This window comes from Scyliorhinus torazame, chromosome 5 (assembly GCF_047496885.1).
Source record: "Scyliorhinus torazame isolate Kashiwa2021f chromosome 5, sScyTor2.1, whole genome shotgun sequence".
Classification (NCBI taxonomy): domain Eukaryota; kingdom Metazoa; phylum Chordata; class Chondrichthyes; order Carcharhiniformes; family Scyliorhinidae; genus Scyliorhinus; species Scyliorhinus torazame.
This window is the reverse complement of record NC_092711.1, coordinates 98,130,900-98,155,783: the sequence shown is the minus strand read 5'-3', so window position 1 is coordinate 98,155,783 and position 24,884 is coordinate 98,130,900. Positions and strand designations below refer to the sequence as shown.

General features: G+C 46.1%; 1 protein-coding gene and 1 non-coding gene across 3 annotated transcripts in view; one reads left to right on the top strand and one right to left on the bottom strand.

Moving 5' to 3' along the window:
* LOC140421519 (uncharacterized) overlaps positions 1-24,884 on the bottom strand; it is a 331,613-nt gene that overhangs the window by 52,923 nt on the left and 253,806 nt on the right. The gene's annotated exons all lie outside the window — the stretch shown is intronic.
* trnat-cgu (transfer RNA threonine (anticodon CGU)) lies at positions 12,819-12,890 on the top strand. The gene has a single exon. It is a non-coding gene; the product is annotated as a tRNA-Thr (tRNA).

Below are 24,884 nucleotides of genomic sequence, written 5' to 3'. Positions count from 1 at the left end.
TCAAATCACAGTACAATTAATACTGTTCGCTTGCACTCGGTGCGGTGGCCAAGAGGAAAAGCGTTTGTCTTGTAAATCAAAAATCGTTGTTCGAGCACCGCCCGCGTTAATTCTGAACTGCCATTGTACTGATCCATTCAAAGTCGTCTATAACACTTCATTATCTCCCACAAACAACCGCAACATGAAATATCATTCACCTACCTCTATCTTCTTTCTCGGACGTTGAACTTTCAGCTAATTCAAACAATTCTGTGCAATCTGGTCACTGCTAAAAATAAAACCCTGAGAGCATCCGTTTACTCGCTTTTGTAGCTTCGTTGTGATCAAAATTATCAAAACTAGTCTGTTCAGCCCTGTTATCATTCTGATTTATAACCTCCGCCTGTCCTCCAAATTCTTAGCATTCTTTCGACTTCGTCGTCCCAGGGCTAAACAGAGAACTCCAGCGGTCATTTGCACAAATTTAGCATCATTTTCTGATTAAAAACACCAACAGTAACAACAACAGTAACAGACGAAATTTAAATTTCTGGCTCGGTTTGCCGCCCTGATACGCATTGCAGTAAACTCTGAATGCATTCAACAGCCGAATTCTGACGAGAAGTAAACAGAATCCGGCAGCAGAGGGCGCCAAATTCAGGCACGGGCGTCACAAACTCACTTGATGGTCTCGGCCAAGCAGGTGGGATGGGAGGCGAGTGAGATCACAGTAGACCTCCCCCTCCACCACCCCCGCACTGCACTAAGCTGAACAGAGCCGGGTTCGCTCTCTCCTTCCAATCTCTGACTCAGTCCAGTCCAATTCACTGAGAGAGACTCAATTAGAAATGTTTCTGGTAATACTGGCGGCGCTGTGACACAGTGAGTAGTTATAATGCTCATCAAACCGGATTAACATATTAGGACTCATGGGTCAAAATATAATTCACGATCGGTAATATCTATGTGGTGCCTAGATGGGAGATTCCACATAATCTTGCAGAAAATAGCAAATTGTATCAACTCAGTATAAACACAGAGTGGCGCGGTAGCGCAGTAGTTAGCACTGCTGTCGCATGGCATTGAGGACATCGGTTCAATCCGGCCCCAGGTCGCTGGCTGTGTGTAGTTTGTACATTCTCCCCGTGTTTGCGTGGGTCTCACTCCCACAACCCAAAGATGTGCAGGGTTGGTGAATTGGCGAACGACGTCGTAAAGCTGTACTTTCAAAAGTTCTGGGGCTGGTGCCTATTTGTCAGTGGACATCTTTGAAATGTGAGCTAATGGCACAGTCAGAGTTATCACATTGTAAAGATCCTGTCTTAAAAATAATGACTGAAATCAGTACTTTACAAAGCTAACCCTAGTGGAACCGCATCTCGGTGTAGAGTTGGTTGACTATTTATCCCTGGCCCCCTCAAAACAGTAACTATTAACGATGCTAATGCTCTGGGTGGCACTCGTTAATTCTTGTGCATTAGGCTGAATTAAAATGATTCCTTTCACCTTTCGCCTTGATTCGAGATAAAGATCTATCGAAACAAATAGACAAACATTAATTCGAAGAAAAGCGAGTTACACCCAGAAAAAGCCAAAATGACGGATAATATGAGACAGAAAAAGGGAACAAAACTGAAAAACACAACCAGGGGTGGAATCTGATTGGACAGACTTAGCTGTGTTTCGTCCTCAACTAACAGAGGCTGGTCCACAGCTGACGTAAAAGTTGCGAGACGGGCCAATCGTAGCACGGAGGAACGCCCCTCAACTTCCCAACAAGTGAAGCCGGCCACTGATCAGAGTTTACTCTGTGATATGAGACAAGAAGCAGCAACGTATTTGAAACACTGTCGCTGTTTACTGTCCAATCAGGAACCATGTGCTCCCCGTGTGCTTTACTGATAATAATGGTCTTGCTGCCCGGTGAGTCTGAGCTCAAATCCTCAGTGTGTGTTTCATGCGTTATATTTACTCACAGATTTCTGACACATTCTATATCTTGTTACAGGAACCAGTGGCCAAGATTCAGTTTCCCAGGAGCCGCCTGAATTAACGGTTCAGGAAGAACAAACAGCAATATTGAACTGCAGTTACGAAACTCAATACTCCTCGCTAACTCTCTTCTGGTACATCCAGTATCCCGGGAAAGCTCCGAGATATTTACTGAAAATGTTCAGCAAGGAACAGGGCGATAAGTCACCAGAGTTTTCTGACCGATTTTCTGCTGATTTGGACAAAGACAAGAAAACCGTTCCATTAAATATCACCGGCGTCCATGTCTCTGACTCCGCCGTGTATCTCTGTGCACTGAGCCCCACACTGTTACAGAGGCACAGTCAACCCGTACAAAAACCGGCAAGGCACTCTCACCTCCTCTTCACTGAATCGGATCTGTCAGTAGGATTGTGAACTGCTAATATTAATAAAGCAATATTATAACTGAAAGCGTGCCCGAATGATCTCTTTCTGTGGTGCTGAATGTTTGTTTTTCCGATTTACTGGCCTCCGAACAGCTCTGTAAATGGGAGGCTCTGGTTCTGTTATCAGAACAACATGAACTGTTACCAATCCGTGCCCCATCTCAAATATTAACCCCGATAAAGAACCAACATTTGATTTAATGCTCGTTGTATTATTAGTCTGCAGCACAGAGAACGTAGTTGTTCAGTCGCTGAGTTTCTTCAAGAAGGGTTCCAAAGATCTGCGGATATTAAGGCAAAGAAGATAGTTGTGGATAGTGCAGGAGGGTGGATGTGAGGTAGATCAGCCATGATCTAACTGAATGACAGACCAGGCCCGAGTGAAGGAGCCAATGGTCCACTCCGGCTCCTATTTCTTATTGTCTGAAGCTATTCCGTTCAATTCATTGTTCTGAGAACAGTTTCATCTGATGCCATGCTCTTTGTTCTGATGAAATGTAGGACACAGGAGCTCAGGGCTGATTGGGTGTCGCCTTTAGACTCTGTCAGTAATGAACCAATCAGTAGCGAGGTGGGATATGATTCAACATCTTGTCAAGTCTTATCTGAAACAATTCAGCTTTAACTCACTCTGTTTAAATCCACCACCAGCTCTGTGAACATGTCGACTGTTACCTTTTACACATCCCTCGCCGCTGCAGTCCTCTTAACTGGTAAGTTCCGAAGTTGCACAATTTTCACTTTGCTCGTGATATCGACATAGAAATCGTCATTTAAATGTATCTCCCCTCCGTTTGCAATCTATTTCCTTAACTTGAAACAATCGTGATAATGAAAAAACAATGTCTCTATTTCTAAATGTTTTCAGGGGTTAGAGGTGAAGACTCGGTCTCTCAGGAGCCGCTTGCAGTGACACAATATGAAGGAGACTCAGTGACCATTAATTACAGCTATTCGACCACAGCTGCTTCATATTATTTACAGCTGTACCGTCAGGACCTGAATAAAGCTCCCACATTACTGATCTACGTTCATAACTATGGAGCTATTTCCAGAACAGTGGGCGTGGAGTCTCGATTTTCTGCATCAATAAACACTTCGAAAAGTGAGGGGAATTTCACCATCCGGGAGCTGCGGCTGTCTGACAGCGCGGTGTATTACTGTGGACTGAGAGACACAGTGACAGCAACCAGAGGGAGCCTCGTACAAAAACACTGCCGCAATGTGACAAAAAGAATAGCGGACTGAGGCGGAAAAGCTGGACTTTATGAACCGATTAGCAGATTTTTCTGATTTGAAATAAATCCAAATGATTGACAAGCAAGGGATAATAATCATCTTTATTGTCACAAGCAGACTTACATTAACACTGCAATGAAGTTACGTTGAAAATCCCCTAGTCGTCACACTCTGGCGCCTGTTCCGGCAGCACTGGGGAGGTTTCCTCTGCTCCATTTTACATCGAATACATTCTGAGCATTACGTTATGATATGTTTAGAGCATTTATTCCAGTTTCCAAATCAAATATATTGCGACAAAAGTGCTGAGCGGATATTTGATATTGTGTTACAGTCTTTAAAGGAGTGACACACACCGCATAAATGCAGTAGCGGGCATATAACACTGAGGGGTGCTCAGGACAAAAGTACAAAAACTTTGTTTGTGCATAAAGCCTGGTCCGGTGCGTTCAGGTTCGCCAGGGCGCTCCTGGCGCTTTCTGGTGTTCTTTTCCATTTGGATTTTGTATTTAGTTGGCTTTGTTACCATTAGTCCAGGTGCCTGGAACACCAAATCTGACCTTAAGGATAATTTACTTATTTACCATGAGTCATCAACTTCTAATCATGTCCGGAAAATAACTTCTGTACTTTTTCTGTATTGAGGATTGGTTGTTTGGTAGCACAGACGTGAGCATTGCCGAAAATAATTGTCGAAGCTTTTCATCCTGAACTCATCAGGACAATGATAACAGCAATGCCAGGGGGAACAACATAATGTATTTTTTCAGCCATATTTAGCATTCTCAGTTTTAATATATGTCAGTGACATTAACATTCAGTGGTGTTTAGTCGGGTTATTATGATTATTAAGATTTTCCTCATCCGATGGGCATTGGTTTGCTCTACAGACTGATATTACAAACCTAAAATTACTTGTCCTTCAGCGATTTCCTGAACAGCGGTCTGGGATATAAATAGTGCCGACCACATGCAGAGTTTGTTTCCTCAATGGTTGCGACGAGTTCTCAGATATCCTCATATCAGCATCAACTCATTCTGCTCTCAGTAAATACAATAATTGGACTGAATCTGTCTTCGATGTGAACGATTTTAGATGGTGTTTATGTGGACTGTGTTCAGGGCCTGTGCTCACAGGAAACCATTCACGTTCAGTGTCTGAGCCGCTGTGAAAACAAGCTCTCACCAGACAGCAGCTGTGACCCAGAAACTTGCGGCAGTTTTTGTTTGAAACTTTCCCTCGTTGCCATCACTGTGAGACTCTGTGCACAGTAATAGACCGCGGTGTCAGACAGCCGCAGCTCCGAGATGGTCAATCGGTACAGCTTGTCTGACTGCTGAACTGCAGCACGGTAGCCTTGTGGATAGCACAATTGCTTCACAGCTCCAGGGTCCCAGGTTCGATTCCGGCTTGGGTCACTGTCTGTGCGGAGTCTGTACATCCTCCTCGTGTGTGCGTGGGTTTCCTCCGGGTGCTCCGGTTTCCTCCCACAGTCCAAAGATGTGCAGGTTAGGTGGATTGGCCATGATAAATTGCCCTTAGTGTCCAAAATTGTCCTTAGTGTTGAGTGAGGTTACTGGGTTATGGGGATAGGGTGGCGGTGTTGACCTTGGGTAGGGTGCTCTTTCCAAGAGCCGGTGCAGACTCGATGGGCTGAATGGCCTCCTTCTGCACTGTAAATTCTATGATGATCTATGAAAACCGGGCCTGAGCGAAATCCGCCTTCAATTCAGCACCGCCGCCCGTGTCCTTCCGGACCACAAACTTAGACTGTCTGCCTGGGCACTGACGGTACCAGAATAAGTATAAAGCATCGTCCGTATAGGTACAGGTTCGAGTGACATCTTCTCTTTCTGTCTGTGTGAGTGAGGATTCCCGCTGAGTAACACAATCTCCATCGCTCAGACCTGCAACACACGGTTATAGAAAGCGGAAAACATTGCTTAAAAATTCAACTGAACTGAACTGAGGGTGAAAATTCCGTCGGTGTAACATAAAAATAGATAGAATTTAGAGCACGAGAAAGCTCATTCGGCCTAATTGCTTCATGTCAGTGTTTACAATCCCAGGAGAATCCTCCATCTCTCCTCATATAATTCTATCAGCAAATCCCTCCGCCCCTTTCTCCCTTATCTGTTTATCTAGTTTCCCTTGAAACGTGTCTTTACTCCGCTCCTCAGCTCTTCCTTGTGTTAATTTGAGCCACATTCTACCGATTCTCTTTCTCAACTGGTTATTCCTGATTTCCCAGTTAGAGAATTAGGTGGTGCTTAGATTTCTGGCAGCGAGATTTGGAACCTGTGGAATTATCCTCTCCACACTCCGATCAGATCATTGTAAAGGCATCAAGGTTGCCGTTCCGTTAGTACAGAAAAGAACCAGAACATTTACATTCCTTTCTGATAGATATCATCATCCAATTCCGGTACCGTCACTCTAACTCGCGTATGCTTTGTGTTTTGCCAACATAAACTCCTGGAAGGAAGAGGCTAGGGGATAGACTCATCTTTTCTAAGGCAGATTGGATACTTGATTAACACAAGGGTACTGCTTTCCAAATTTATTCCGATGGAAATTAACGTTTTTTAACGTTCTAAACGTCTTACTAACAATGAATGTTACCCAGATCAAAGCGAGAACGGGGATCCGCATCGCCTCTGGTCCTGGATTCCGGGGACTAATTCTGTCTCAGAAACCTGCAGAATATACAACCAGATAAAGCTGAGAGCATTGGCTGAGGCTGCTCTGATGTCACTTCCTATGGAACGAATGATCGGAAGAGCTCGGTTCGCTGGATCTGATTGGTCTGATGTCACCTATTTAACCACATATGTTTATTAGAGGGAACTGAGGAGGTTGCAGTGCATTCTGCTGATCAGAGCGAGACCAGAAAACACAGACAGCTTGATCCCTAATTGATCTGAGAGGCATTTTTACCTTCGGTTCACCTGAAAGAAACAGCCTTGAAGAAAGGAAATACAAGTGCTGAATGTGATGAAGGTGTTCCGAGGATTTCAATCACGAAAACGACTGAAGTTGAGGCGGGGATGAAAGAAAGTGTGTTCTCAGATTTGTTTTGTATTCGTGTCGTATCAAACAGAGGTGAAAAAATACAATGACAATCAACAGGAGAAATTTTCAATTTAACAAATGTTAAAAAGTCAGTTTGTCAAATAGGCCTTAAACATTTCCACTCAATTTCTCATTATTGAGTGAATCCAATCTGACATCTAACACCTCTGTTCAGAGCTGCTGGGATCTGTCTCGTGGCTACATTCTCCAGTCCCTGGCAAAGCCTCCTTCAAAATGTGATGTGGAAACCGGTGCGTGTGAGACTGAGTCTAAATCACTAACGGCTGGCAGAAATAAAGAGAAAACAGGGTTAACACAGAACACATTGCCTGCACGAAGGAGATTTTGTAGTTTGTAAACTTCCAGGTTAAGAGAGCAGCAGTTGTGATGAATGAATACAAAACAACATCTCACATGTTTGCAGAGGGCTGTCAGCGGATTTGAATCTGAAATTGTATCTGTGACGAGTTGGGTACGTGTTGAGTAACACCTGGTATCTTTGCCGATTCGTTCATTCCTGACAGTCATCAGTTTTCACCCAATTAGGTCATGGGGTCTTTGTTCCAGTATTGATCCAATCAACTGAGAGCTCCTTTCTGCTCCAATTCATGACATCAGGGCGGGCAGCAGTGAATCGAACAGGGAACAGGAATTAAATACAGTCCCTTCAACAGTTTCACTCTGTGAGATGGGTGAAGTGAAGGGAAATAGCTCTTAATGTGCTACTAACAATGCGGTGGCTCCCATTAACCGAACTGCTCACTGGCCATTAGAGCTACTACAGCTAGTATAAAGGCCCATCGAGAGGACAAGTGAGCTCTGAAGGCTTTCAGTTCCGCCAATTCCAGCTATTATATGGAATAAATGGCGTCGGCTTGGCAGGTTTGAGCAGAATAGGATTAAGGATCAAGCTGTCTGCGTTTTCTCGGCATGCGCTGATCAGCAGAATGCACGGCAACTGCCTCAGTTTTCGTTGACAAACATGTTTAAATAGGTGATATCAAACCCAGCAAACCCTGCTCTTCCGATCATTCGTTTCATAGGTTGTGACGTCAGAGCAGCCTCAGCAATGCTCTGAGCTTGATGTTGTTGGATGTTCTGCGGGTTTCTGAGACAAAATTGTCCCTGGAATCCAGGACCAGCAGCAATGCGGATCCCCGTTCTCGCTGTGATCTGGGTGACATTCAATGTTGGAAAGACGTTTAAAACATTTTTAAAATGTTAATATCTAGCAGGAATAAATTTGGAAAGCAGGACACCCGTGTTAACAAGCATCAGACCAGCCTTAGAGCACACATGAATCTTTGTCCTCGTCTCTTTTTTACAGGGGTTTATATTCGCAAAACACAATGCAAACGCTAGTTAGAGTGACGATACCGGAATTAGATTATATCTAGCAGAATGTATATGCTGTGGTTCTTTCTGTACTGACGTGAAGTCAACCTTGATGTCTTTACATTAATGCGATGGACGTGTAGAGAGGCTAATTCCACATGTGGAACGTTCCAAATCTCCGAGCCAGAAATCTGCCTAACATGCATATCTTTGGACTCAAGTAGAAATATAAAATCCAGTCGAACTGAACTGCTGACCTAACCAACGACGGAACTGGGCCCTGGAAAGCAATGTCTGCAATAGCACAATCGGATTAAACCGACAGAAGCAAATGCAATAATGCAATGTCCAGCAATATCACAGACTCAAAGCTGATCAAACTATCAGCTGCCATCGCAGTTGATGGAGTGGAAATATCAACGACTGAGTCACCAGACGTCTGTGCCCATTCTGCGCCTTTTTATTGCTCAAGTGACTGAGGAAACAAAAACATGTGGGCAGGAAAGACCCAGAATCACAAATATTTAGGGAACGGAATGAGGCCTATTTGAAAGTGCGACACCTGGCGGCTTTCACACACGCATTTTTCACGTTGCCTTCCATTTTCAATTAATGGTAATATCCCTTTGACAAGTTCCTGTGTATCTTCGCCCTTTTTCATTTTGATGCGGTATTCCTGATAGTAAAAAATCACAATGGAAGAAATAAAATGTGTCTTTCACTATACATTTTCGCCTGAAATTGAAGTGATTTTGTCATTGAATCTTCTACCAATTAAAGTCATTACATGCGATCCCCTCCAGCACAAGAGCAAAATTCTGAGGAGATAAATTGATTCTCCATTCTACCTTTTTTATCACAAGCAAAAGAATCCAAGATTGCCTTGTCAGTTTTCATAAACTGCCATTCATTCCTGGTACTCTTCTGATATATAATATCCGCGCTATCTCCAACTTGTTAACATTCTTTATACTTTGTCTTTCACTGGATTTGGACAGAGAGGTCCAGCAATAATTACTCCAGAATTAGGGTCACATTTCGATATAAACAACAACAGTGACAAAACCTGTGTCAGAATGGCTCCAATTTATAGAATAAATCATAGAATTCCTACAGTGCAGAAGGAGGCCATTCGGCCATCGAGTCTGCTCCAACCCTCTGAAAGAATACTCCACCAAGGCCAATTCCCCGCCCTATTCCTATAAACCTTTAACCTAACCTACAGATCTCTGGACATTGCGGGACAATTTAGCGTGGCCAATCCACCTAACCTGCACACCCGAGGGCAGAACGGTAGCATAAGTGGCTAGCACTGTGGCTTCACAGCGCCAGGGTCCCAAGTTCGATTCCCCGCTGGGTCAGTGTCTGTGCTGAGTCTGTACGTTCTCCCGTATCTGTGTAGGTTTTCTCTGGGTGCTCCGGTTTCTTGCCACAGTCCAAAGGCGTGCAGGTTAGGTGGATTGGCCATGATAAATTGTCCTTAGTGTCCAAAACGGTTAGGAGGGGTTATTGGGTTACGGGGATAGGGTGGAAGCAAGGGCATACGTGGGTCGGTGCAGACCTGATGGGCCGAATGGGTCGGTGCAGACGTGATGGGCCGAATGGCCTCCTACTTTATGTTCTATGTTCTATATTTGGACTATGGGAGGAAACTGGAGCATCTGGAGGAAACCTACGCAAACACGGGGAGAAAGTGAAAACTCCACAAGTCACCCAAGGCCGGCATGGAACCTGAGTCTGGCGCTGTGAGGCAGCAGTGCTAACCACTGTGGTCGCTGTGCCAAAATTTAGCTTTCTGGCAAACGCTCATGTTTGCGGATAAAATACTCTCCCAATCCACTCAATGACCTCATCCTAAAATGGATTACTTAGGACCCGCCAGTAGAGGGCCCCAATATCAGGCATCGGCCTGATTATGTCACGTGACAGCACTGACGCAGCTAATGGGGATGGTATCCGGAGTGATGTCACAATGGGCCTGGCCCTCTGCAGTGTGTGGGTGGAACAATGACCTGATAGAGCCCGGGTTCCCTCTCGGCTTCTCAATCTCTAACTCATTTCATTCCCATTCACTAAGAGAGATTTATTTAGACATGTTTCTGTTAATATTGGCGGCGCTCTTGCATAGAAAGTACTGGGTTCTGGACTGGATTCTCCGGTCCCCAGCCGCGTGTTTCTCGGATGGACAACTCACTCTCAGATTCCCGCAAATTGTGATTAACTTTTGATATTTTATACTTTCGCAGGCGGACTGTGCGCAGATCCAGTAACTCAGTCACCGCTGACAATATCCGCATCAGAAGGGGGTTCAGTGCAGTTAGATTGCGAATATACAGACCCGACTATGTACCACATGCTCTGGTATCAGCAAAAACCGGCACAGCCGCCGAGATTGACCATCATCAACTTATTGGCGATGAAGAAAGAGGAGATCTCAGGACAATATCTGGCGGCTGCCAACAAGTGTAAAAAGAATGGTCATCTCAATATAAACGCGCTCAGTGTGGAGGACGGGGCGGTCTATTACTGTGCATTGAGCACAGTGTCACAAAGCAGCTACAACCGCGTACAAAAACCTCAGAGAGTATTTTCAATTCCACTAATTTTGCGTTCCTGCCCTTGTCCCGGGGGATGGTTTGATCTCGATTCAGAAAAACACTCAAGTCCATGTATCCACCAATTACATTGCTGTCTCAGTCCTTGTATAGGTCAATAGTGGAGCCGTTTGCGATTCGTGAGATTAATCCGCATTTCGCCATGCACAGTAAGTTTAAACTTGGAATATCCACTTCAGAGCAGAAGTAATGCAAGTTCTCAGATGTGGGGATAATAAAATCTTCCAAGACCATTAACTTAGATCGACCTAAGGCCGCTGAATCTGAGCCCCTTGTAGTCTTCAGTAGAACATCGACTTTCCGATCGAAAATACATCAAATCCATGTTGACACTTCCTGTTTTCTGTTATGGAGTCGCCCAGATAACGGACGTGTATCAGCTAGGGGGTGAGCGACCGCGGAGGCCATGTATTTGTTCGGTCCTTCCAGATCTTTTCATCACTGCCTCAGGGGACCAATATTACCAGCGTTCTCTTTCTATCGCTGGCAATCAGAGGATTGGCCGTCACTATTAAAATGCATAGAGTTGTGATCTTGTACTGAGAACAAGTAAGTTGCGCCCACTGCGGCATGGACTTACCGCTACCATTGGAGCATCCTTCGAGACGCTGTGCTGGGACAAGCTCAACGATGCTGTGTCTCCATCGATAACAAATACCGACCCAGGAGATTGTGATACTTCTTCACGGACCTGCGAACAGACGAATTTTGAGCAGGAGTTGTTTATCCATCCTCTCGAGCCTCCTCCATCGTTCAATAAGTTCGTGGCTCATGTGATTATGACCTCAGATTCACATTTCACCTACCCCGGATAAACTTTAAATCCCCTTTTATTCGAGAATCCAAGCACATCTGCCTTGAAATATTCAACGAACCCCCCTCAGCGGTCTCTGCGGAAGAGTTCCATAGATTAATGAAGCTCGGTCAGAAAAAAAAACCAAAGATCTACATATGGAGTCTTGCTCCATTTCACGTGATCATTATAAATGACTGTGGCCTTTCTGACCGTCCTCTCGCATCCACCTTGAGAGTTGAATATCACCCCCCCCCCACCCCCCACCCCCACACACAACCTACCTCCCCCCCCCCCTCTCGGTGTTGGTTTGTTTCTGGGATCCACTGTATTTCTGCTATAATGGACTGCCGGCAGAGACATGTATAGGGATATTTATAGTGGTGTACTAGTATTTATCTGTATGTGTGTCATATTGATAACACTTCTACATTTGCTGCTACGCAGATTCTCTCCAATCAGACGGACCTTGCAAGATGCCCGAAAGCTGACTGTATATCAGGATCGTCCGGATAGATTGTATTGATGTGTGGCGTTAATCTAATATCCTCTTCAACCCTCATGTCACGTCCAACTGTTCCACTGGGTCTTGGTGGCTCCAGCCTGATAGAAACGAACAGAAAACAATAACAATTTCAAAATTCAGAATCAGCCTCACATCGACCAATATAACGGTCACCCACAGCATCCTCAGTATTATTTATTGAACAATAATATCTGGTTACACAGTGAGGGGAGAATGGGGGTTTGCAGTGAAGGAAATACTGAGTAGCGAGATCGTAACGAGGAGATGGACGAGGCGGTTCCCCGCGATAGTTCCTGAATCAGTTGCTCTTCAGGGCAGGCAATTATCTGTCAGAGCAGCAAACCAGATTCAGGTCCCACTGCACTGCAGATCCAACCAAAGACTAGAATCAACCAGCGGTAGCAATGTCTAGAATAACACAATGATGTTAGAACGAGAACAACAAACGGAAACTGTGACCGGGGACAGCGCAGACTCAAAGCTGAAAAAAGTGTGCGGCGGTTATCAGCTGCAGTCGCAAGTGATGGAGCGGAAATAGCGACATTTGAACATCCAGCAGCCGGTGACCATCCTGCACCCGCTCACTGCTCAACTCACTGAGAACAATATCGTGTCAGGGGGAGGGGGGATTCAACTGACGCTACCTGCACCTGTTTGTAAGAGGTATTTATCTTGCCCTTTTCGTCCTGCATTTAAATCCCGCGCTAGTTGGCGTCCTCACGTTCTGACAATACCTTTTGAAATGTTCTATTGATTCGTCTTCTCTCAACAATTTTGGCGCCAGTTTCCAAATGGTAACAACTCACAGAGCAATTAATACCGTTCACCTACACACGGCGCGGTGGCCCAGGGGAAAGGCGTTGGTCTCGTAAACCAAAAATCGCGGGTTCGAATCCCGTCCGTGCCTCAGTGTCGCTGTAGGCTCCCCTCCGCTCCTTGTGCTGAGCTAATCAAAGGCTTTGTTTCATGCTTTCCCACAGCAGGCAGTATCATCCACCTGCCCCTATCCTCTTTATAAAACTTTGAACCTTCAGCTGATGGATATATTTTCGGACAATCTCGAAAAAATAATTCTGAGCGCATCAGGTTTTGTACCCCTTTATACCTTCTTCGTTATAATCAAAATAAACAAAACCAGTGAGTTCAGCCCTGCTATTATTCTGATTTATAACCACCGCAAGTCTTGGAAATCTTCGACTTCGTCGGCCCAGGGCTTAAACAGAGAACTTCAGTGATGATTTGCACAGATTAAGCATCATTTTCTGATTACCATTAGTAACAAAGACAGTGTCTAAACAGCTGCAATTTCGATTTCTGGATAGCTTTCGGGTCCTGGTATGTGTTGCAGTAAACTTTGAATCCACGCAATAGCTGAACTCGAACACAGAGTAAACCGAATCCACCAGCAGATGGGGCCACATTCAAGCAGGGGCGTCACAAACTCACCGGAATATATCGGCGAAGCCTGGAGGATGGGAGGTGAGTGAGGTCACAATAGAGGCCCCCCCCCCCCCCCCCCCCCCCCCCCCGCCCGCCCGCCCCCCCCCCCCCCCGCACTGCACGGAGCGGAATAGAGCCCCGGTTCACTCTCTCCATCACAAACCCTGACTCAGGCCAGTCCAGTTCATTGAGAGAGATTTAATCAGACATGTCTCTGGTAATACTGGCGGCGCTATGGCACAGTAAGTAGTTACTGTTAATTAAACCAGATTAGCATATTAATACACATGGGCTGGAGTATAATTAACAATCGATAATGTATAATATGGTGCCTGCATCAGAGGTTCCAAAAAATGTCGTAGATGCAAGCACATTTGTATCATCTCTGTCTGAGGGCAACTCTGATAAACTGAGGGCACGGTGGCTCAATGGTTAGCACTGCTGCCTCATTGCGCTGAGGACCCGAGTTCGACCCTGGCCCCGGGACACTGTGCGTGCGGGGCTTGCACATTCTCAACCCCAGAATTCAAAGATGTACAGGCTAGGTGGCTTGGCCACTTTAAAAAGTACCCCTTAATTGAGGAAAACAAAGAAATTTGGTTCTCTCAATTTATAAAGGAAAATACATCTGTTCATTTCCTTCCTTTACTTTCGCAGATGGGCTATGCGCGGATTCAGTAACCCAGTTGCCGGTGACAATAACAGTGTCAGAATGGGAATTGGTGAAGTTAGATTGACAATATAAAGACCCCAACATGTACCAAATGCAATGGTATCAGGAGAAACCGGCACAGCCACCGAGATGGATCATCACCAACACCTTACCAATGAAGAAAGGTGAAGTTTCAGGACGATATCTGGCGGCTGCTGACAAATCGAAACAGAACGGTTAGCTCAGTATAAGCGCTCTCGGTGTGGAGGACAGGGAGGTCAATTACTGCGAGGTGTGGCACAGAGTTAGAGAAAATCTAAAGTGCCATAAACCTCATTCGCGAATGAGGTGATCCTGTGCTCACGCAAGCAGTAGGATCTATTTACCGAACATTTTTCTGTCCTGTAGATCAACCGAGGAAGAGTTTGGGCAATCTTGAGAGCCAATATACCGCGAATTTCATATTAACTTTAAAACCGCAATATCTACCTAGCAGCAGAGGGAAGCACTCAAATGAGGAGTTAAGATAGACGAAACGGGCAGCACGGTGACGCAGTGGTAGCACTGCAGACTCACTGCGCCGAGGTCACTGTCCGTGTGGAGTTTGCATGGATTTGCGTGGTTTTCTCCCCCACAACCCAAAGATGTGCATGGTAGGTGGATTGGCAAAGATGTGCATGGTAGGTGGATTGGCCACGCTAAATTACCCCTTAATTGGAAAAAAAATAATTGGGTACTCTAAATTTATAAAAAGAAAATAGAAGAAAATCATGGTTTGCTCTTCCAGATTCGTCCAACGTTACCCGTTCCTGTAACGAAATGCACAATGGATCATTATCTGCTGTGGTACTTAATGTAGAGGGGACTTAATGGGCGGCACGGTGGCATAGTGGTTTGCATTGCTGCCTCACAGCTCCAGGGACCCGGATTCGATTCCCGGCTTGGGTCACTGTCTGTGCGGAGTCTGCACGTTCTCCCCGTGTCTGCGTGGGTTTCCTCCGGGCGCTCCGGTTTCCTCCCACAAGTCCCGAAAGACGTGTTTGTTAGGTGATTTGGACATTTTGAATTCTCGCTCTGTGTACCCGGACAGGCGCCGGAGTGTGGCGACATTGGGCTTTTCACAGTAACTTCATTGCAGTGTTAGTGTAAGCCTACTTGTGACACTAATAAAGATTATTATTTTTACAATGTACGTTTAATGTACAATAACCGCCACAGAGACTCGCCAAGCAACACGAGAATTAATATCAGTCCGAGACATGGGAAGCACATGGTGCCGGGTTTAGACTTTAATAAAAATCAAGTTGTCGATCGAATATACCTGAAGTTTCCGTTCACACGACCTGTCTTATGTTGGATTCTCACGCAGATCAGGACAGAATTCGCCCAATTGAAGGGCGCTAAGGGGCAATTTAGCATGGTCAATCCAGATTTCCTACACATCTTTGAACTGTGGGAGGAAATCGCTTCTCGGCCTTTTGTGTAAGATGAGTGTGAGGCCAGGTGTAATGCCTGGATCTGGTATGTCTCTCCTCTGGGGGCCATGAATTGGATTCAATTTGAATTGTTTTCGGAGCAGGCAAGGAGCTGCATTAGTGGGTTTCCCCTGTCCACACTCTGAGCTTCAGTTTTGTAACTCTGATAAAGTCATTAAAAAAAATTGAGCAGCCGGAGGAAACCCTCGCAGACACGGGGAGAAAGTGCAAACTGCAACAGATCAGGAACAGTGAACCCGGGTCCCTGGCTGTGAGGCAGCAGTGCTAACCACTGTACCGCTCCTGTGCCACCGCGCCGCCCCTGCTTGCAGGGACAATAGAGGTATAGATGATAAAAGCAGGGAGATCATGTTGGAATTGTACAAAACTGTCGTGAGACCACAGCTTTTTAAAAATCATTTCAGCTGGATTACTGTGTGCAGCTCTGGTCACCACATTATAGGAAGGATGTGATGGCACTGGAGGGGGTGCAGAGGAGATTCACCAGGATGTTGCCTGGGATGGAACATTTATGTTATGAAGAGAGGTTGGAGAGGCTTGGGTGTACAAGATTATGAGGGACATGGGCAGGGTGGAGAGGGGCCGCTGTTCCCCTTAGTTGAAGCTGTCAGTTACGAAGGGACACAAGTTCAAGGTGAGGAGCAGGAGGTTATGGGGGATTTGAGGAAAATCGTATTTACCCAGAGGATGGTGACGGTCTGGAATACACTACCTGGGAGGGTGGTAGAGGCAGTCTGCTTCACATCCTTTAAATAGTACCTAGATGAGCACATGTGTAGAGGGTGCCATCTCTGCTACTCCACTACTGGGCCGATATCTGGGGTTTGAGTATCTGTGTGTGTCTCTCTCCAGCTGGCACTGAAACTTCAGAGGCCAGGGGATGCCGCACTGGGACACCTCCACGGAAGAGAGCACTGAATCAAGCCTGCCGTTTATCCCTAACCGGAAGCCTGAGGCTTATATCACACAGATATCCAGACCCCCACCAATGCCCAGGTGATTCTCTCTCTTGCCGGTGGTGCAACACCCACCCGGTTCCTACTTCGCTGAAGTAGCTTTCCCAAGAGAGAGAATAGGACACTGCTGTTTATTACCTAACCAGCAGCCTGTCCTGAGTGAATCGTTCAAGATGACCCTAGATTCTCGAACCCGGAATTAAGGTGAGGAATATCTTAACAATGACTTGGTCAGAGATCGCTGGTGAGAGATTGAAGAATTTAAACGACTCCAATTATCAGCAAATCAAGGTTTATTGCAAAACCCAGGTCAAAATCATCAGACAGAAGAAATTATAATAAAATCTTAAACTCTAACACAAACTAAGTCTATTCAGAAAGTACTATAACGGACACAACGTAAAATCTTATTGTTACACAGTTTTAGCAATGACACAGAACACAAATCAAGTCCCCTTCCCCAAAGCCTCAACCACTATCAAGGTGAAGGGAGTTTCGCAAGCTGCTGCAGGGTACTTACAGTCACAGGCTGCAGGAGGTCAAGTCAAAGGTGGAGAGGTCAAGCCAAGAGACCCTCAATCGAAACACAGCCCCTTTTATATCCGTTTTACCTGGCCTTTTCCTGTGTTCGGCCAGCCCCTTTTGCATTGAATTGGTAAGGTTTAAAGTTCCCGCTGGTCCCGCCCCCTTTGAGCCGGTCAGAGCTGTCGACTTCCAGGTTTTCCTCCCCCTTTGCGTTGTATCGGTCCAAGTTTAAAGTTCCCGCTGGTCCCGCCCCCTTTGAGCCGGTCAGAGCTGTTCGCTTCCGGGTTCTCCTCGCAGGTCCGCTCCTTCCAGCCAGGCAGACCTGCCGCGATTTGAATTTGGCGCCGACTCCGCCCCCTCCACCCAGTGAGTTCCTGCCGGTGGCTTCTGTCAGGATTGGAGTACCTCCCCCAGGTCCGCCTCCAACTTGGTTTTTTCTACCGTTTATCTTCAAGGGGCTTTTCCAGCGCAATATACTGAGCCCAGACAGTCTGCTTTTTGGGATAACAAGGTTAAGCTCTCTTGTGAAGATTTTCAAAGTCTTCCAGCTGCTCCGGAGATGGCTGCTATTCTCACCTTGCTATGTTGATGGGGTGTTAATTGGATTCTGCTCTGGTGGAGGCCAAGTCATTTACATCTGCATGGGGCTATGACCATCCCATTGTCCTGCTTGCAGGCAGGCCCCTTACAGCATTACCATGGCCCTTTGTCTGTGTTTTAATCTCATCTAGTTGTCTGGCTCCTTCTTCCTTGTAGCTCCTGGGGGGGTTTGTAAATACCTATGCCCCTACTCAGCTCAGCGGACCAAGCCTGCTGGGAAATTTGGTTATGTTCCCTTGGCTGAAAAGTGTCCAGTTTACAGTCTCTGGGTTTTATCCTTGGGCAGTCCAAAAAGGGCCGAATTGCCCGAAAACCTTACACATGGCACGTCTTAACATGCAAGGCTATGGGCGAAGTGCTGGCAAATGGGGTTAGGTAGGTCGGTCCGGTGTTTTTCGCGTGTTGGTGCAGACTCGGTGGCCGGAGGGCCTCGTCTGAACTGTGTGGTTTTGTGTATCGGCGATTCTGAGTGCTGTAACATTCCTGGCGCTATTATTAATTCCATGAGTTACACACTTCCAGGAATGCCGCAAACATATTTATGTCTAGATATTGGCTGCCCAATACTACTGGCCTTGCCTTTCACTGGAGTATCGCTGGCAATCGGAGTCTCTGTTGCAATAAAGCACGATGTGATAATCTTCTGACCGCAAGTACCGTGAGCCGGCTGCGGCATTGGGATCGCCGCACCATGGAAGTGTCGGGTCTGCTGGTGTAGTAGGTCAGCTCAACAATACTCTGTCTCCCGCAGTAACAAACACTCACTCGGGAAAATGCAGTGCCTTTTCCTTGCCATATGAACATGCGACTCAGGAGCAGGGAGTTGGTCAATCGGCCGCTCGAGTTACTCCATAATTCAATGAGCTAAGGTGACCATGGCCTTCAACTCCACATTCCGTGTAACCCAAGGACGCTGGCAAGAGGTATGATCAGTAAGTTCGCAGATTCCGAGAAAGTCGTTAATGTGGTTAATAGTGAGGAGGAAAACCTTAGAATAGTGGCAAATGGACTCTGAAAAGTGTGAGGTGATGCATTTTGGGAGGACTAGAAAGGCAAGGAAATATACAATGAACGGTACGACGCTCGGAATTACAGTAACCAGAGGGACATGAACGTAGCAGGAGAGGAAAATAAGGTGGTTAGGAAAGGCTTATGAAATATTTGCGCTTATTTTCCGTTGAACATAAGAGCAGGGAGGTTATTATGCAGAAATGCTTGTTAGGCAATGGCTGGATCACTGTGTGCAGTTCTGGTCGCCACACTATAGCAATGATTTGATGCAGTAGAGAGGGTGCAGTGGAGAGTCACCAGGATGTTGCAAGGGCTGGAGTGTTTCAGCTATGAAGACAGGCTGACTAGCTTAGGGTTGTTTTCCTGAGAACAGAGAAGACTGAAGGGGGACCTGATTGAGGTTTATTAAATTTATCTAATCCACCTATTTTGCATATTTGTGGGTTGTGGGAGGAAACCGGAGCACCCGGAGGAAACTATCACAGACACGGGGCAAACGCCACAAGCTCGCTCAAGCCCAGAGTAGAATCCGGGTCCCTGGCGCTGTGAGGCAGCAGCACGAGCCAGTGTGCCACCCAAAAGAACCAAACTCTTTGAGCAGGCTTTTGATCATATGACCTAAATGCTCCTCTGAAACTCCTTTGGACATGTAATGATGTGAAAGGCTCAACATGAATTTAAATAGTTGCATTTGTTGTCGTTCAGTGAGACCTGATAGTTTACTGAGTGAACGAGTCTGTACACCAAGGTATGAACAAGAAACAGGAGTTAAGGAATCACAGATCGATTCGTCAATCTTGTTTCTGTTATGAAGCGAGCTGCAATCGTCAACTGGTATAACTGTGCAAGTGGACCTCACCTCTTGCTATTTTTGAGATGTTGCGTTACAATGTTCGTCACTCAGTGTGGAAACTGAACTGCCGATGAGGGCGCCCCCCTGCTGAGCAGCAGCTGGGACTGCCAGTGTGGGGTTTTTGTACGGACCCACCATATCTCTGCAGCAGTGTGGGCTCCATGGCACAGAAATACACGGCGCTGTCGGACATCATTGTGTTACTGATTGTTAGCTCCGTAGTCTTGTTCCTTTTATTAAACGTAGAAGAAAACCGATCATTGAGGTCGGTGTTCCTTTGCACATTCTGTCCAATAAGAAGAAACATGTACTTTGGAGCTTTCCCGAGCTGCTGACTGTACCAGTACACATAAGGGTTAGAATCGCTTGTTTTCAGGGTGCAGGTTAATGTGACATTACTTTCCTCTTTAGCCATTATTTCAGGTTCCTTTTGTTCCACTGTGTCTTGGTGGCTCCATTCTAACAGAAATAACAGCAGTAATGACAAAACAGAGTCAGCATCACATTGAGCAATACGATCATCAGCAAAATAATCACTGTCATTTTACCAACAATAACATCTGGGTTACAGCAGTCAGGAGGAGAATGGAGTGTTATAGGGAAAGAAATACTTACTGAGAAGTGAGATAATGATGAGGAGCGAAGCGAGATGGTTCCTCATGATCCTTCTTGAGTTTGTATCTCTACAATGAGAGAAACTCTCTGTCAGATATAGGAATACAGATCCCCGTCTCACTGCACTGCTGATCCGGCCAATGAGAGGAATGAACCAGCAGCAGCAATCTCTCCAGTAACACTATCGTGCCAGAGCGAGAGCAGCAACCGGAAGCTGTAGGCGGGGATTCCATAGTCTCAATATTGAGTGAAGTGTGCGGTGACTCTCAGCTGCACTCGGAACTGATGGAGCGGAAATAGTGACGGTTGAACCTTCCCTACACCGTCACCACCCTGCACCTGCTCACTGTGCAAGTCACTGAGAAGAAATATATCGGGAAGGGCATGACGGACTAGAATCCAGAATCTTCGAGTCAGGGATGAGGCCACACAATCTTTATTACCCGAGACACATTGAAATCGTTATCTTATTCTTCTTTCAAAAATAGCATTTTCTACATACCCTGGTAATTCCCTTTACATTTCCTTCTTAAGTTATTGTTGAAATGTATTCCTTTATTTAGACACCTCCTCTGTAGTTTAGCAAATCGCAGTATTCATAACGAATGGAATTTTCCTGGGCTTTATTTCTCCTCGATCCTTGTATCATCCAAGGATCTGCTCGTGGAAACAGCTCCGTGTCAGCTTCATTGACAGACCCACTTACATTTCAGCAACTCAGTACAGTCTCTCCTTTACTTTCTTTGACCTAAGGAGAGGTGGCCTTGTGGCGTCATCGGCAGCTTCCGTGCCTCTGGCTCCTTAGTCGTGGAGCTTTACGGCAAAGAAGACGCCGTTTGACCCATCGTGTTTGCCCCGACCATCAAGTACCTATCTAGTCTAAACCAATTTCTAGCACTTGGTCCTTACGTAGCCTTGCACGCAATGGCGTGTCAAGTCCTCATCTAAACGCTTCTTTATTGTTGTGAGTGTTCCCGCCTCGACCAGCCTTACAGGCAGTGAGTTCCAGGATCTCACCGCGCTCAAAGGCCCTCTAAATCTTCTGCCCCTTACCTTAAATCTATGCCCCCTCGTTGTTGACCCCTCTACTAATGGAAAGGTTTCTTCCATCAATGCTATGCACAGTTTTGAACACCTCGATCAGATCCTCCTCAGTATTCTCTGCTTTAAGGACAATATCCCAGCCTATCCAGCCTCTCTTCATAACTGAAACATTCCTGCCCAGAAAACCTCCTGATTAATCTCCGCTGCACCCTCTCTGGTATAATCACATCCTTCCCGTAAGCTGGCAACCAGATGTGCACAAAATACTCCAGCTGAGGACTAAACAGCGTTTAATGCAGCTCCATAATTACCTCCCTGCTCTTATATTCCATGCCTCAGCTAATAAAGGCAAGTATCCCGTATGTCTTCTTCACCACCGTATCTACTTGTCCAGTTGCCTGCGGGGATCTGTGGGCATGAACACCAAGGTCCCTCTTGCCTCTGTACTTCTTGGCGTCAAGTCATTCATTGTGTATATTCTTGCAATGTTCGTCCTCCCAAAAAGCATCAGGGTTAAATTCCATTTGCCACTATTCTGCCCATCTGGCCCATCCGTCTATATCATCCTGCAATCTAAACCAATCCTCCTCGCTATTTAGCACACCGCCGATTTTCATGTTGTCTGCGAACGACGGTTGGGGATAGCTCAGGACATTGGAAAGCCAGAACGATCTGGATTCCTGTTCCAGCTCTGGGGTGGTTGCGACCTGTCTCCCAGTGACGTTGCAATGGATTGGACCTGCCTTCCGACAGAAAGCGCCAGAGAAAGAAAAAATGAGAAGAATCCAGATTTGGATACTCAGTTTTCATTCCTGACATTGACGTTTTGACATACAAATCAATAAACCTTAAATCCATTCAGTCACCCCCATTCTCAACCGATTGAACAGAATCCACCAGCAGAGGGCGCAAAGCCCAAGCATGGTGATTAGAAAGTTACATGAGACCAAACCCAGAGGTATCCTCAGTGATGTCACAGTGGGCCTGGCTCCCTTGCTGTGTCTGGGTGGGACACTGAGCTGAACAGAGCCCGGGTTCCCGCTCGTCTCTCAATCTCTGCCTCATTCCATGCCCATTCACTGCGAGATCCAGTCAGACATGTTTCTAATAATACTGGCGGGGCTCTTGCACATTAAGTACTGGATTATGCTCTCAGGACATTTTAACAGATTGATGAGAATTTACACAGACTCATACAGTTAGATAGAGGTTGATACCTCGATCCTGTTTCACCTTCGCTCTTTAGATTCTCTACTTTCACAGGCGGACTATTTGCAGACCCAGTTTCCGGTGACAGTAGCTGTGTTTGAAGGGTTGGATTGGGAATATACAACACAGGTAATAAGAAACATCCACTGATATGGACAGAAACGGACACAGAGTCCAAACTGGATTATTAATGAAGTAGTAAGAATGTAAAAACTGTAAAAAGATGGAATCTGAAGACAATGTCGCCTGTTGCTCATAATATAAGCGGCCTAAGTGTGGTGGTCTTTTCCTGTGCAGTGAAACGCAGCATCAGATAAAAACCAAGAACCCGCACAAAACTCCTCTGCGAGTATTTGTGTCTCTCCTTTAGCCCCTCGATCAGCCGGGTTAATTTCATCCCAGGCCCACGGAGAACAAACATTGGCAGGTTTGTTTATCAAACAGTTGCGTTGTTGTATTTATCCTTCTTCAAATCAACCGATCTGAGAAATCTTGCGACGCAGCTCAATGTCTCAGCCGATACCTCCTCAGTAAATATCTCGCAGTTTCCCCGTAATATTGACCTGCCTACATAGGCAGAGAAAGCTCTTGCACATGGAGTGATTACAACTGAACTTTGTTTCCAGAGCCTTCAACTCGGCCGGATCCTGGGAGACTCATTGTGCATCAACCATCCCTGTAACACACCGTAGAGTGGGTCTCAGTCTGGAATTTGATTTAAACCAAGAAAGACAACGGCCTCTGAATATTAACTAATCGAACGGCGCAATGATTATTATTTTAAAGCACCACGGGACCCGTGCTCTCTGGTTGTGACTGCTGAAGAAATAAAATGAATTTAAATGGATTCTGGCCCTTCTTTTCAGATATGAAAGAGTAAACGCAAATCATGACCAGGCCTCACGCATTACGGCATATCCACGGACGAGTGTTACTTACATCCCTGCTCTCGGATAACTGCAAGGCTACACACTTTCAGAATCACCCGGCAGGTTTTTGTACGGCGCTGAATGCTTTTCAGTTCACTGTGCCTCACTGCACAGAGATAGGTGGCGGCGTCTGTCACTCGAGCGTCACTAACATTCAGAGAGCTGTGTTTCTCTGCTGAAATGAACCGAGCTGTGATCCTGTCCTGATCGCTGGTACCGCTCGCCAGGTGCTGCACGGTTCCATCCGGGTATTGTCTGTACCATTGGAGGATCCCTCCTGCTACTGTGGTGGAACAGGCCAAGGATGCAATATCTCCCTCGGTAACAACGATGGACTCAGGAGACTGTGATACCTCTTCACTGTCAGCGGCATCTGAGATGTAAAATAACGTGATAAATTTAATATCACACAGACCGCGAGAATATGATATAGCACAATCAAATACAACATGGCATAACAAGATGTACAATAAAGCAAACTGTATGTTACTACAACATGACATATTTGATGTGTGACATATTCCTGCCAGATACAGTGATCACACTCACACGGAGAGAAGAGTAAGAAATTCAGGGAGATAATAACTAAAGTGAAGCTGAGCTTCATGTTGGATCCTATCGATCTGTGTTCAGTCTCTCTTGATGGTTTTCAGGACGAGAGACAATGCTGCGAAGGCAGCGCTGTTGTACATCAAACTGAGGCGAACACCAACTGCACCGTGCGCGCCAGATCCGGGTCTCTGGGAACTGTGATCAGAAAGTGAAGCTGTGAAGGAGGTTCAGCATTTGTGGGGTGTGGGTAGGAGAATGCGCATGCGGCAGAGCACCGCCCCTGTGGTGTCAGACTGGGGACACGTATGACGTTTCCCTGTAGTTTTAGTGACGTTAGTCTGTAAACAGAGTGACGTCAGTGGGACTGGTTGAAGGATCAGAAACATCTTTCCCTGAGCTGATTTGAACATCCAACCCTCAGTTTCAGAGAATTAGCAGCTGATTAGAAACAGCAAGGACGGGTTACCCTGGAGACTGGTTTGATGACGGATCTGGTGGTCGGATCGGATTCTGCAGTGTATTTTTACTGCCGCTGTTGGAAACAGGTGGGTGACAGTTTGATTCGAGGTTAAGGTTGCTTCCTCCCGGTGTGGAGTTGAGCGACTGACATCGCCACTGGTCGATGTGGCTGAATCTTCTCGAGTTTCTATCGAAACCTCAACAGACTGGAGCTCTAAGACACAGTGCAATGTACGGGAGTGGGACTCTTGTCCATGGTATACTCAGTCTGTGAGTCTTGCTTCTGATCAACTCTTCAGAGCCACTTTCTCCACCCAGAGATAGAGAGAGGAATTTAGCTGCCTGAGCGGTGCTGTTGCAGTTTTGTTATTTTAGCCTCACTGCTTGTCTGCTGACATGAGTAACACAGCGCAGGCGAAATCCTGGAACTCCCTCCTAACACCATATGGACTGCAGCGGTTCAAGAAGGCAGCATCAAAGGTGAAAGTAAAAACAGCAACTTCTTCTTCTGCCTTAACATCTGAGGACAGTGGCAGAGAAACAGAATTTCCATCACTCAG